The following is a 13800-nucleotide window of genomic DNA, read 5'->3' on the forward strand; positions in this document are numbered from 1 at the left end:
CTTCAGTCCCTTTGGGGTCCTGTGATAGCCAGCTCTGCAGCTGGGCCACCCTCCTGTGAGGCTCCTTCAGCAGGCTCAGAAGTCTGTCCCACCAGCAAGGAAGAGCAGAGGGATGTCCCTATCACCCTGCTTCCAGTCCTCCTCCTCCTGTTATCCCACCTGCCTCCCATTTTTCTCCCACCTCAGATGGGATTTGGAGTTAGAGGAGCTCCTGTGGAGTGGTCCGGGGAAGCAGGAAGTGCTGAACATTCATTCTGGGCTGAGAAGAGACTATTCTTGGCTTAATTTAACAAAATGAGGTAAAAATGCATTTCTCAAGGAAAAAAGATCATGTCAACTCTTTCTCTTGTCAACTTCCTAGTGCTGGGAAATTAAATTTTATTGTGTATAGATGAGAAGGCAACTGAAACCTAAGATTTTTTGAAACTGGTACAAACCAACTGCAGAAGGTCCTACACAGCTGTGACTGCCTTGTGTCCCAGAACACATTTTGTTAATATTTAAACTCAATCTTTTGACTCTTATCCCAGAAGCCATGGCAAGTGTTTGTGATTTAAGCAGGGTTATGTAAGCAGGTCAGCCCTTGCAGGAGGTAGGGAGCAGTACTTCTGGTGGAGCTGTCACACATGAGCTTTGGCAACCCATTGTTCACTGTTTACACGCACTTTCATCTCTGTGCAAGCCAGATGTTCATGCACACAAAACAGAGATCATTCTAGTGTATGAAATCAAAGCTTGCCTTGTCTTCAAGAAGAGATGGCCTAAATGCCATACGTTGTGTTGATTCTGTTCTTAAGGGCTCTGCAAGGATCAGGATGAATTTTCTCTCCATAGAGAAGTTTTGGGTCTTCTTGCCATTTTTTTTCCCTAGGTATCAGAGTAGCTTCAGATAGATCTCCCACCTCCCACCTTTATATTTTTTTAACTTGAGGCCAACAGGCCAACCACTACAGTCCTGAAAGAAGAACTCCAATTGCACCAAGGTAAAGAGTTAATTCATACCCATAACTTCCTTAGAGATATGTCTCAGTGCCCCATCAGCCCGGCTGACCTGCACAGTGTCCCTGTGTTCACATGAGGCAAGAAAACCTTTAATAGTTTTGGTCTTTCGAAGTCAGGGTGGAGAGGATGAGAGAGTACCATGTTTGTGGCTGAGGAACAAGGTAAAAGCAAAATGCATAGAAAGACAAAATGGCGTGCTGGGTAGTGGATGTCTCCTTAAAGCACTGACAAATTAGTAGATAAATCTTCACCAGAAAAGACTGAGGATGAATATCCCAGGCACCCTGTTCCTGATTGATGCAACTGTAAAAACATGTTTTTCGTGAGAATCAATACATCGAGCTCTCGCCTCACTTCCTAGGCGTCTGCCTATCTGTGCCTATCTGTGTCTGATTCCTTGTGTACATTTACGAAAACACAAATGAATACTACTAACAATTCCAAAACAATCATGAATGAATATTAACGGCAATGCAAACAGAAGCACTAGGCTGGCCTGATCATGTAAAAAAGGAGTTGGGGCTCTTCTGACAGCTATAAAATATTCTTTTTATGTATATTGGTATTTTATGAAAATGTTATTCATATACACATAATAATTTCTTTTGACTTTTAAAATAAAGCAGATGAAATGCCATTGGAATCTTTTATTTCTGGTTAGCATCTGAAAACCAATTCAAAGTATAATTTTTTCTCAAGCGTAATTTATTAACGTAAACCTATGTTGATAACTTAAACACTCAGAAGATAAAGTGTTTGTAAATACACCTTTCATAGAATCAATCCAATTTTTAGAAGATAATAGTCCTATTAGAGGAACAGTATTTTGATTAGAAGAGCAATTAATGCTTGTCTAAGTGTCATTTTTATTACATCTATTTCATTCTACAGTTAAACATTAGCTAAGCTATCTTAATATTAAGATATTAATGATATAATATCACTTGTCATTTTTAGGACCTTACATTCAAGAATCTTGAATTGCTTTATGACTATTAATGGACTACTGTATTCCGCAGTAGATAAACATACGATATTTGCTTTACTTAAAAGAAACTGAGACATGGAAAAATTACTCTCTGTCACATCAAAGGTTGCATTACCGGTAAATATTTTGGAAGCTTCTTTTGCAAAGACAGCTTCTCTTGTGACAGCCAAGACAGCCCAATACACAGCCTTTGTTAGAGGCAGATATTAGCTCATAGCAATCAATATTCTTCTTTGATCTGGAATAAAAATAGCCTTGGCTGGGGGAAGCCTTCTGAGAGCCACATCAGAAAGCTTGAAGGTTTGTTCATTTTTCTGCTGAAGTGACCAGCAACGGGAGGTCATGGACACTGGGCGGTAATTGCCTAACCAGGTCCTGAATTATTTTAAGGAGAAAAATACCATGTTTATATTCCCTCTCACTCCTGCTTTGAGTCCTTGACACTGTTTTAGGTCTTAGATCTCTGGGTTGAAAAACACTGACCTAGAAATCTGCTCCTTCCTTCAGGCAGTGAAAAGCAAAATGGGTTTTTTGTTGGTGGTGCTATTGCTCTTGTGTTGTGATCAGAGCAGGGCTGAATTTTTGACATGGTTTTTCTTCTCTCTCACCACTAACAGCTCAAAATCACCACTGTGTCCTTCAGGAGTATGCACTGATTTGCTCCATGACCAACTTGTTCATGGATGGTTGTGCCTCAGCTATGTGACCTAGGTATTCAGGTGCTATTGTTCATGTGCTGCCACCCACAAGGATGTCTCATTAGATGTCTTCTTTTATTGTTTCTCAACAACACCTCTTTAATCCATTTAGTCATCAATTTGGCCACCAGCAGGAATTCCAGAATTACAATAACTGTGCTTGAGGTTGTTTGGGAGGTCTGCAAGGGGCATTGCCGGTGTTTGGTGTTCGATATTAGCCTGTTAGACATTAATGTGACTGTGCTCCAGCAAATATGTCAAGAATGCAGCTATACAAATGACACACGTACCTCTCTGTCAAAGGCTCTGAGTGGGAGCTCCTGACCTCCAAACTAGACAAAAAAGGTGCTAAATGAAACCAGAGAGAAAGAAGTTCAAAACTGATAAAGAAAATCCTCTCTCTGTCAGTGTCCAACTCGGGGTGAAACTCATACAATATCACGGAGGCCAATGATCGAACAGGAATTTAACAAAGACTATTGATGGCCCTGCTTCGCAGCTGCAGTGCTCTGTGCTGAGCTGCAGGTGTGTGCAAAGAGCCTCCGTGCATTAATTCTGGTTCAGGATGAATTCTGGGGTGGTTTCAGTCCAAATGGTTCAGACTTTTCTTAGAATAGGACTTAAGAAGAGCACGTTCATTTTCTGTCAGCTTTTGTCTGTGAAATGTCCTCATCTGCTCACTGACACTCCAACCTACCCCACTAGCCCCATGGAGTAGACCTTGAGGGTGCAGACCTGCTGATATGGGACCAAAATGAAGCCAGATATTGTGTCTCCCATTTTTTTTTTGCTGTTACTTTTTAAAACAGCCCAAGAACCAATGCAAGCTAAAGAAAACTATTAAGATTGCAAAGTAAAGAAGGCCAAATTAGGACCTGACAGAATGCAGGTTTCCTATCTGCATATGTATTGGATATAGACATTAACTGCAGGATCTCACTGCTGTGTCCCACAGGATCCTTGCCTCCTCCTGATGGAGAAGCAGGTCTCCATTGGAGATGGATTGGGTGGCTCATGGAAGAAGGCTGGATTGGATGTCCATAGCTGAGCTGATCACCCTCAGCTCCCTTCATGGAGACATGTGCAATTCCAGGGTGTGATTAGCCCGTCTTCCTATGGTGGCTAACAACAGAAGGTATCTGAATTGTTCCTTGTGAATATCTGTCACTCCCACTGACTGCAAAACCACTCCAGAGGAGTACCCCAAATGTGGGAGACCATCACCCAATCCGTCCTGATGTTTGGGATTGCTTTGATCCAGGTGAAGGACCTTGGGCTTGGTCTCAACAAACTTCATGATGTTTGCTTGGTTCCACTTCTCAAGCCCATGAAGGTCGCTCTGGATGGCATCCCTTCCCTCTGCAGTGTCAGCTGCACCACCCAGCTTGGTGACAGGTGAGCTGGGCTGATCTAAATGGGTGTGGGTGCTAATGAGGAGGTGTTTTACAGTGCTGCTGTATAATTTGTACTGATGCAAAGGTGTTCATGTGTCGCTCGATGAAGGAACAGGTATGAAAGGAACAGTAAGAAGAAGTGGGGAAAGATGAGTGTAAACTTGGCAGCTACCAGTGAAACTGACCCTGCTCTGCAGTTTTAGTTACAACTTCTATTAACATACAATTCTCCAAGTAAACCTATTAGATCTCCCATTGGCATAACCTGACCAGTTTTACAGCATAAATCAAGTCAGGGGAGCAACAGCAGATCAAAAGCTTTGAAGTGAATCTCTGCAACTAGGTTTTCCCCAAGAGCATTGTGAGTGGGGCTTGTGGTGATAACGCAATGTACAGTGAGTGGTCCCAGTCCTTCCCAACCCCTGGTATCTTCAGGAGTTTTCAAGTTCCCTCAGCTCCCTCTGGAGGGAGAAAAGTTGTTTTAGATTTGGGAAGAATAAATGTGCTTGAACCATGGGCTTGGGGAAATTGGAGTTGAACTAGAGCATAGTTACTCTGAATTTAATTCTAAATACACCAAGAGGTAAGTTGGTTCAGATGGCTGCTTCTGCAAGAGAAATTAATGTAGTAATATCTCTGGTGAACCATGAAAATATATCTCTAGAACAAAACCGCTGGAGAAAAGAAATGGATTTTAACTCATGTTTTATAGCATTGCTGAATCAATGTCTAAATATGCCCAAGTTGTATGAATTAGAGAATACCATAAAACCAGAGGTACGTGAAGTGATAACATGTCCTCTGTTGTCCTCCACGTTTAATCATAGAATCACAGCATGGTTTGGGTTGGAAGGGATCTTAAAGACCACCCAATTCCAACCCCCTGCCATGGGCAGGGACACCTCCCACCAGACCAGGCTGCCCAAAGCCCCATCCAGCCTGGCCTTGAACACCTCCAGGGATGGGGCACCCACAGCTTCTCTGGGCAGCCTGTGCCAGTGCCAAGTTCCCAATGCTGTTCACTCACTCCAGGTGAGTTCTCTCACTGCTGTTCACTCATGCAGACCATGACTCAGCTGCGTCCATAGCTCCCTAAATGACTTTGCTCCCATGCCACAGAGCTGTGGGCACAGCAAATCCCCATGGCACATGAGCAGGACAAAGCTTCCACCCTCGGCTCTGCAGGGAAAGCAGTGCATCCCTCAGAGGGTGCAAAAATACCCAAAAATGAGTATTCCTTATTCCTGTAAAAAGAGCAGATCTGGACTCCTCACAGTGCTGACAATGTACTTTAGGCTACTGCTATGTGATTTTGGGATGTTGGAGCACCTGATGTCCTAGCATGACCTGGCATTACTTTGCTGGGTGCTTCTTTTTTATCATACTTTAAACCATCCTTAGAGATCCACAGATATCCTCTTCCCAAAGAAGCCGAGCCTTGCTGAGCTGATCCAGGCACTCCCATCACCCTGAAGCAATGTTTAGGGGGATGGCTGCTCTTCACTCCCATTCACGTAGACATACCTGAACTGGCTAAAACTGGTTAATTTAGATGCTGATAATAGAAAACACTCTGATCTGGCTTGCACCTAGTTGCGTAAAAACTCATACATGTCCTCTTTTCTTCTCTCCAACTCCTGGGTTCTTGTATTAATATATAATAATAATAATAATAATAATAATAATAATAATAATTACTTTGCATTTTAAATCTTACCGACTCCCTGGCTCACCTTTGCTTTCCTCCAGAGCTGAAAAGTTGCCTGCAAGTTCATGAACCTGGACACAATGAAACTTTCCTACTGAAGAGGTTCTGTGGTAGCACAGAAGGTCTGTCTGGGATCCTACATGTCTGGGTCCAGGAGTGTCAGCAGAAGCACATTTGTGCTGGTGTCCTCCAGTGTCAGGGTTAGGAAAAGTGATTGGTATGAACTCTTGCACATGAGGTGCATTTCAGGACACTGATTAGAGTGAAAGACACAGCGCTTGACATTTTGGTCTAGAATGGTGCAAACTAAACCTCCAGAGGGGAGCACAGCCCCGCTGCAAGCAGGCGCACACAGTACCCAGATTGCATGTCCAGGGTCTTCTCCTGCCGTAGGGCTGGGACCTGCCTCCTCCTCATAGCTCCTGCCATCACAGAACTGACTGCACTGAAAGCCAGATGGGTTAAATAGAGGGAAAAAAGGCTTTCCAGACAGCTCCTAGCTCATCTCCATATTAATATGTTAATGACAATGAGACCTTGCGTTAAGATGTGGAACAGAATAGAAGGTGGAGTTTACATTTTTTGGGTTCGATGTTTATTAAGGCTGCCTGGAGAGGAATAATAATTAACATTAGTTATCTACTAAACCTCTAAAGATAGCTCTGTGGCCAGTTTGGAAGAATTAAGCATTTATTGTTTGTCTTTCCTTACTTTTTTTTTTTTTTTTTGCATCAGTATGAATAATCTACCAGTATCATCTTGTCTGCCATGTGCACACTTTTTAAAAGCCTAAATTGCCTCTTCTCTTGCAGTGTAGTTTCCGAATTTTCTGCTGTATATTTACATGAGTGCCTACAGCCTTCTGCACAGTCTCATTGGGAGCATCTACATTAGGGTGTTGGCTCAGAACACAAGCTCGCTTTTATAGCAAATCTCTTGATCTCTGCTTTGGGTTGCATGGTGGAGCAGCCTCGGACCACGTGAACCAGCTTCCTATGGACGGGAACAAATGGGAAGAAGTGCTCCAGGCATGCATCCAGGGGTTGTCACAGAGGGGCATTCAACAAAGCCAAGCTACAGCTAGTCCAAAATCAAACAAGCAAACAAACAAGCAAACACTGAAATGTGAATTTCAGGACCTCAGCACCAACTGCTTTGCTCTACAGATCCAGTCCTGCTTGTATGTTCTACCTTATACATGCAGGAGAGGTAGCTTTTGTGTCTGTGTTGTTCACTTTGTAACACAAGTCATGGTGTTTTTGTTCATTCTATCCCACATTTTTTCTCTGTGTCTCTTTTCCTCTCCTTTCTTTTCTTATGCTTTTGTACAAGTAGTTTTAGGCAACATTTAGCTTGACATTGTCTTACTACCAGCAAAATTGCATTTCTTTATTGTTGAAACACCAACTTTAGTGCAAAGATTAGTCATGTATCATTCTAGGATGCCTAAGTGTTATTGAACATTTTCTTTATTCTCTGTATCCTAACAATAAATATAAGATGTATATATAAAATTTTTGTGTATAGACTTTTGCATATAGACTGCAGGTAAAGTCCCCCAGCTTGGCGAGACTTGCTATGATTTACCCAGGACTATTCAAGGAATCAGAGAAGCAACCTTTGACTGTCTTCAGAGACCTGGAGAAGGATGGGATGGTGTGGGTCTTGCAGAGTGCAAAAGCCCTTATTTCATTTTTAACAGAAAGAGAAAGGAGAAACAAGGGAATTCTGGACTACTTCAACGTTTTTATGTATGTTTTAGCACCTTGGCAGTAATAAAGAGATAAGCAACTACGAACCAACATTTTTAAAGAACAAATTGCATCAAACTGATAAAACATTCTCTTTGATAGGGTAACCCGCCTGGCGTAGTTCTAAGGTAGAGGTGAAACTTTCTAACGATAACAATACTAGAGGTGAGCAATAGGCAGTCAAAAGTGTTGTGAAATCTCCTTGGAGCTTCTAAAGAGCAGGCTAGATAACCTTGGGGACAGGTGCGCAGGAAATGCCCACCTCCATTTCTACCTTTTCTCAGTATTCCTGCATTTACCATAAATCACACATAACTAGAACCAAACTCTGCTCAGTGGTGAATGAGGTCCTGTCTGTGTCCCCACTTAAGTCATTTGTCACTGTTGACAGCTGGGGTGTTCCTGGAGGTGCTTTGCATCTTACGGTGTTAGCTTGTTAGGTATGGTCATCAGCACTGCTCCCATTAAGGTCCCAAACATACTTTCCTGTAAGTAGGTAAAAAATCATTAATTTGAGACAGTTTGCTATGGGTTTATGATAAAGTAGTAGAAAATTTGTTTCCAAACATAGAATCATGGAGTGGCCAAGGTTGGAAGGAACCTCTGGAGGTCATCTGGTTCAGGTGGCCTAGATAGGGCCAGGAAGAACAAGGCTGAGGGCCTTGTCCAGGTAAATTCTGGATATCTCCCAGGATGGAGACCCCACAGACTCTCTGGTCCCATTTTCCAGTGTCTGACCACCTTTAGGGTGAACATTTTTGCCTAATATCTTAATAGGAATTTGCCATGTGCCATTTGCCTCTGTCACCATATTTTCTTGCACAGAGGAGCCAAAACTGGACACAGTCCTGTAGGCATAGTCCCACAAGCACCAAACAGAGGGAAATAATCACTTCTCTTGGCCTGCTGGGTACACATTTGCTAATGCAGCCCAGGAGGCTGTTGGCCTTCTCTGCTGCCACATTGTTGGCTTATGGTCAACGCGGTGTCCACCAGGACCCTCGGGCTCTTTTCTCCAGAGATTCTTTCTCAGCAGCTGGGGCTCAGCCTACACTTCAGTGAAGGGTTAGTGCCTCCCAGGTCCACGACTTTGTTACAAATGTTATAATGTACTGCATTAACACAGAATGACAAGCAAACAGCAATGTCAATACAGCTAATCTATATCAATTACGGTTCTTAAAGGGCGAACTGCAGATTAGCACAATGCACCTTGATTTTCGTAGTATCAGTTGACTTGCTGTGCTAGATCAAGGCTTTCCCCTGGCCAGGTACAATACAGCACTTACAATGTTAATGCCACGATGATCTTAGGTGAAGGAAGTGTGCGTTGTTTATCACACTGTTATCACGAAGAAGGCCCCAAGCAGAACGATAATGTTGTGCTTCAAGGAGAACTTTGACATTCATAAAGGAAAGATGATCTAACAGTGGCAATTTATTACTTCAAAGATTTTCTCTTTGAGCGTAGAAAATGCCCCTGACTCCTGGTGTAGAATTTCCCGTGAATCACAAAACCTCTCTCGTCACTTTATGGATTAAAAGGACTGAGGGAGCAGATCATTAGAAAGCCCATTCTCTGAGTAGAAGCGTGCCATTTCCTTGACGTAATATATATCTCTTGAAGGGCATATGCAAGCTAATTGCCTTGTTATTTAGGTTTTACATTTATTTTAATTACCATGTTTGCCAACGCATTTGACATCAAAGAAAATGAAATACTGCATAGTCACTGCATTTTTTTAATGGCCATCTTTTGGCACAAAAGCGAGATTTTAGTTAATGTGAAAACTTGTGTGGAAATTTGCTGCCTCAGTTTAAATTTACGTTTTTCATCAGTGATAAAATCAGTGAAATTTGCAGGTATTTAAAATACAAATTATTTCTGGTTTTGGTTTTGGTTTTGATTAAAAAAATGAAAAAATAATGGTAGCTTAAAATGTATGAAAGTACCTTTTCTTTTCTTTTCTTTTCTTTTCTTTTCTTTTCTTTTCTTTTCTTTTCTTTTCTTTTCTTTTCTTTTCTTTTCTTTTCTTTTCTTTTCTTTTCTTTTCTTTTCTTTTCTTTTCTTTTCTTTTCTTTTCTTTTCTTTTCTTTTCTTTTCTTTTCTTTTCTTTTCTTAACAAACTGGTACTTTATGATCAGTTCTGGTATAAATGTCTATTAGGAAATTTAAATGGACAATGAAAAATTGAGCATAAGAAACAGAAGACATCAGTTATGTATAATCCTATCCTAATTCACATTTTAAAAACTTTGAATTACGGCCACTGCACAATTTTATCCTGCAGAGAATAATCTTTTTCTTCCGCATAACCTAATAGAAACGATGAAGACTTTTCCCGTGTTCAGATGTAGCTGCATCTGGCCTCGTCACTCATCTTCTCTCACAGCTATTAGGTCACCAATTTTCAGAACTGAGTAATGTGCGGGGAACAGAATTTTACGAGGTACACCGTGTTACTGATATGCCAAGCTATTCACTGGTATTGCAAAATAATTAATCCCCAAGAGGAAGTCAGATGGAAAGAAATCAGGGAGAAGGACTTCAGAGACAGAGCTCTCACTTTCTATCTGAACCACAGACTTGATAAAGTTGAGCAAACGGATGGCTAAAGCTGGCATCATCTCTGCTTCCTTTGCGGGGCCACAGCACAGTTTTGTGCAATCCTTAAATGGGGTGAGTTTTAATCACCAGCTTTGTTTATCTCAAAGTTACATGTTTAATGTGGGTGACTTGTGTTCCCTCTGTGCTCAGCAGATAGCACTGTTATGGTCACCCTTAGCAGGACAATCCTTGACACCCATCTTGGGATAATGTGAATAACCCTCTCAATCTGCCAGCCTTTCTGCATCTCCTGCAGGAGCCCAGCAGCCGAGCTTTCTATTAGACCTGCCAAACCAGATGTCTGACTTCTTGACAGCTGCAGTGAGGTGAGACAAATTCTGCCTTGATCGCTCACTTTTCCTGTATAATAAAAGCAGAAGCAGGAATCCTTGAGGGCCCTAAGGAAGGTTGTGTTGGCCCTAGTGCATGCACATAAGATGGGCGGACAGCATCTCCTGGGGACTTATTTTCAAAGTCACCTGCTGACCATGCAGGGAATTTAGGTGCTTTCTTTAGGAGGATGGCTTCAGTGGGTGACTAACCTTTAAATGCAAAGAAGGGTCACTCCCTCAAGTGAGGCAGCTGGATTGAGCCTGTCGCAGGCAGAGTGCTGGGTGTTTAACCACAGTATGTGATGAGGCCTTAGGTATGTCAAAGTTACAGCTTGGACTGAGGCCCTTTCTGCAGGCACCACCTGGTGTGAGAGAACCTAAAGTGGTCCTGCCAGAAGTCCCACCTCTGGTGCTCTTTGGGGGGCCTGGGGCTCTTGTCTAGCTCCCCTTTGACTCAAATTGCAGCACTTCTGCACCCCCAGCCCCTGCTCACCTCTCCTGAGCTCCAGCTAGCAGAGGAATGTCCCAAACGCTTAACTCTCCTGCAAGCAGCTGGGAGCCACAGATCGCTGTAAAATACCGACAACAGAGTACATACCAGGAGTCCTGATATGCTTTTGAGACACTTGTCCTGCCTCTTCTGTGAATCTGAAGTATGCTGCTGTTCTGCATCTGACCCTGTCCCACTTTCCTTCCTCCTTCCTATTTATCCCATGTTGCCCACACATTGTCGTCTCTTTGCTTGATGCAGAACCTCGAACAGAACAACTCGCTGTGGGCATGGGCTTGCTGTAGCTTTCTGGCCACTTCCATTGTCGTCTTGTTTTAATGCTTGAGTGATAGGAAGCTTATCTAAGCAGAACAATAGGATAAGCAGTACAAAAAGCAGTACGGTACCCTGCTTTTTGATGTGAAACAAAATGCCACACCTGTTTCATTCTGGATATACCTTGCCCTGCCATGGTGTTCACTCTCACCAAACAAAACAAAACAAAACAAAAAAACAACGTTTTTTGTTGTTGTTGTTGTTAAATATGGCTTTGCAAGGTACAGGATACTTATCTTGACCAATTGTGTTAGATCAGTGCCAGATCTTTTAGTTATGTTTTTCCAAGTGAGTATCAATGTAATATTCTGACTAGATTGATAATTTGATCATCTTGATGTGTATGTGTACAAATACACATGTGCATAAGCACATACAAAAATGCAATTTGTAATATTCGATATTAAAAAAAGAAATGCAATCATCTAGGTTTTTACGTGTACTTCTCTCAACGAAATCCTTGCAGATCTTCATTAGTCCGTGCAGTCATGATGCCCTCTGTTGGCTTCAGTATGTGCCTGCAGCTTTCCTCCTCCGGCTCCGAGTCAGAGCTGACTTGTCAGGGCGGCTAACCAGAAGGCTTCATGCTCCAGTTTATTTTCCTGACACAGAATCACAGCAAGGCTGAGGCTGGCAGGGCGCTCTGGAGGCCGGCTGCTCCAACCCCTGCCCAAGCAGGGACACCCAGAGCAGGCTGCCCAGGACCACGTCCAGGCGACTTCTGAAGATCCCCAAGGAGGAGACCCCACAGCCCCTGTGGGCAGCCGGTGCCAGTGCTTGGTCACCCACACAGCACAGAAGTGCTCCTGGTGTTCAGGCAGCACCTCCTGTGTCCCAGGTTGTGCCCATTGCCTCTTGCTGGCACCATGCACCACTGAAAAGAGCCTCGCTCCACCTTTTTTACACCCTCCCTTCAGGTATTTATAGACACTGAGGAGATCCCCCCTGAACCTCCTCTTCTCCAGGCTGAGCAGTCCCAGCTCTCTCAGGTTTTCCATATGTGAGGTGCTCCAGTCCCCTGATGATCTTCATTGGACTCATTCTAGTATGTCCATGTCTCTCTTGTACCAGGGAGCCCGTAACTGGACATAGTAATCCAGATGTCAAAGATTACTTCCTTGACCTGCAGGCAATGATCCTCATGCAGGATACCATCAGCCAGCTTTGCAGCAAGGCCACATTTCACACGTAAAAAGGCAATAAAAGTCAGGAGCAATAACGATCAGGACAAAATTAGGATGCAATAAAAATCGGGAGTGTACCCATGTACTGTAACGTGTCTTTTCAGGAAAGGAGCGCCACAACAAAAGAAAAGCAAGGTAGAGTCATATCATAGGAGCAATAGAACAAAAAGAACTTGTTCTGTTCTTTACAACTAACATGATTTTAAAGGCATTGCACTAAGAATTTGACCTTTATGGTCATTATTACTCAGTGATGTAAAGCATCAAGAAACTATTTTAACAACATCCAAATCCTGTCAAAGTCCCCAGGAATGTTCAGAAAAGCAGTGCTGGCCACCATGAACCCAGGCAACACACAGATAATGGGCAAGGCTGTTTGGAGGTGACTGCCAGGCCTGCGGTGAATGGGCTGGAGGAATCCAACCCCATGCTCCTCTACCTCCCCACTTTTCTTGTCCAGCAAGATATGCTTTGGTGCTTTCTGCATTTCTGCAGGCCCCCACACCCTCTTGTTACTTCTGGGTCCTGAAGCAATGGCCACAGAAGGCTCTGTCCCTTTGGTGGCCCTGGTAATCATGAGCCTCTTCTCTAGTCTCCAAAAACGTCACGGTGCAGTGTGAACCTGCAGCCTCGAGTCATTTCTTGTTGCAGAAGTTGGTCTTGTTCGCTGCTTGCCTTAACAATGTGCTCAAGGCATTTTATTCCACATCTGAAAAAAAATATATATTTTCCCCACAAATAGTCATGGCCTGCCAAGCTTGGCCTATATGGGGAGGATGGCTGCGGGGCAGCCCTGTGCATGGCCTCGTACCCTGCTGTGGAATGGGGTGGGAAAGCCATGGAGAAATAAAACCTGTTGGATGGGTGCTGTCTGTCAGGTACAACTGGAGGATTTTTGCATTTTGTTCTCTTTGGCCTGCTGGTTAGTGAGGATGGGGGTAAGTGACGGGGCCATGACATGTATGCTGCAAGTACAGGGGACTCTGGGCTGCTTTCTCATTAGTCAGCCTAAGGGGTAGGGATTTAATCACAGAAATATCAGGCACATACAGTCTGCAGGGCTGCTGGAGGGGCAATCAGAGAAATCCTGCTACAGGAAGACCGGAGTCCGGCCCACTGATGACGGCCTTTCCCTCTGATCGTTCACAATGTTAGTAGGTGCCAGTGCACACATTTCCTAAAGCACTTTCCACAGATCTGACTATATTTTATTAATGGGAATGTTGCTCTTCTCCCTGATGGTTCCTCTAAATAATTCAAGTCTGCTTTAATCACAAAGTCTGGCATTTATGAATATCATGCCTCCCTT

General features: G+C 43.3%; 1 long non-coding RNA gene across 1 annotated transcript; it reads left to right on the forward strand.

Moving 5' to 3' along the window:
* The first annotated feature begins 3800 nt into the window (after nt 1-3800).
* LOC310888497 lies at nt 3801-7304 on the forward strand. The gene is made up of 2 exons (XR_014575915.1): nt 3801-5114; nt 6603-7304. It is a non-coding gene; the product is annotated as an uncharacterized lncRNA (long non-coding RNA).
* Nucleotides 7305-13800: the final 6496 nt, after the last annotated feature.

The sequence above is a fragment of the Anser anser genome (assembly GCF_964211835.1).
Source record: "Anser anser genome assembly, chromosome: 1".
Classification (NCBI taxonomy): domain Eukaryota; kingdom Metazoa; phylum Chordata; class Aves; order Anseriformes; family Anatidae; genus Anser; species Anser anser.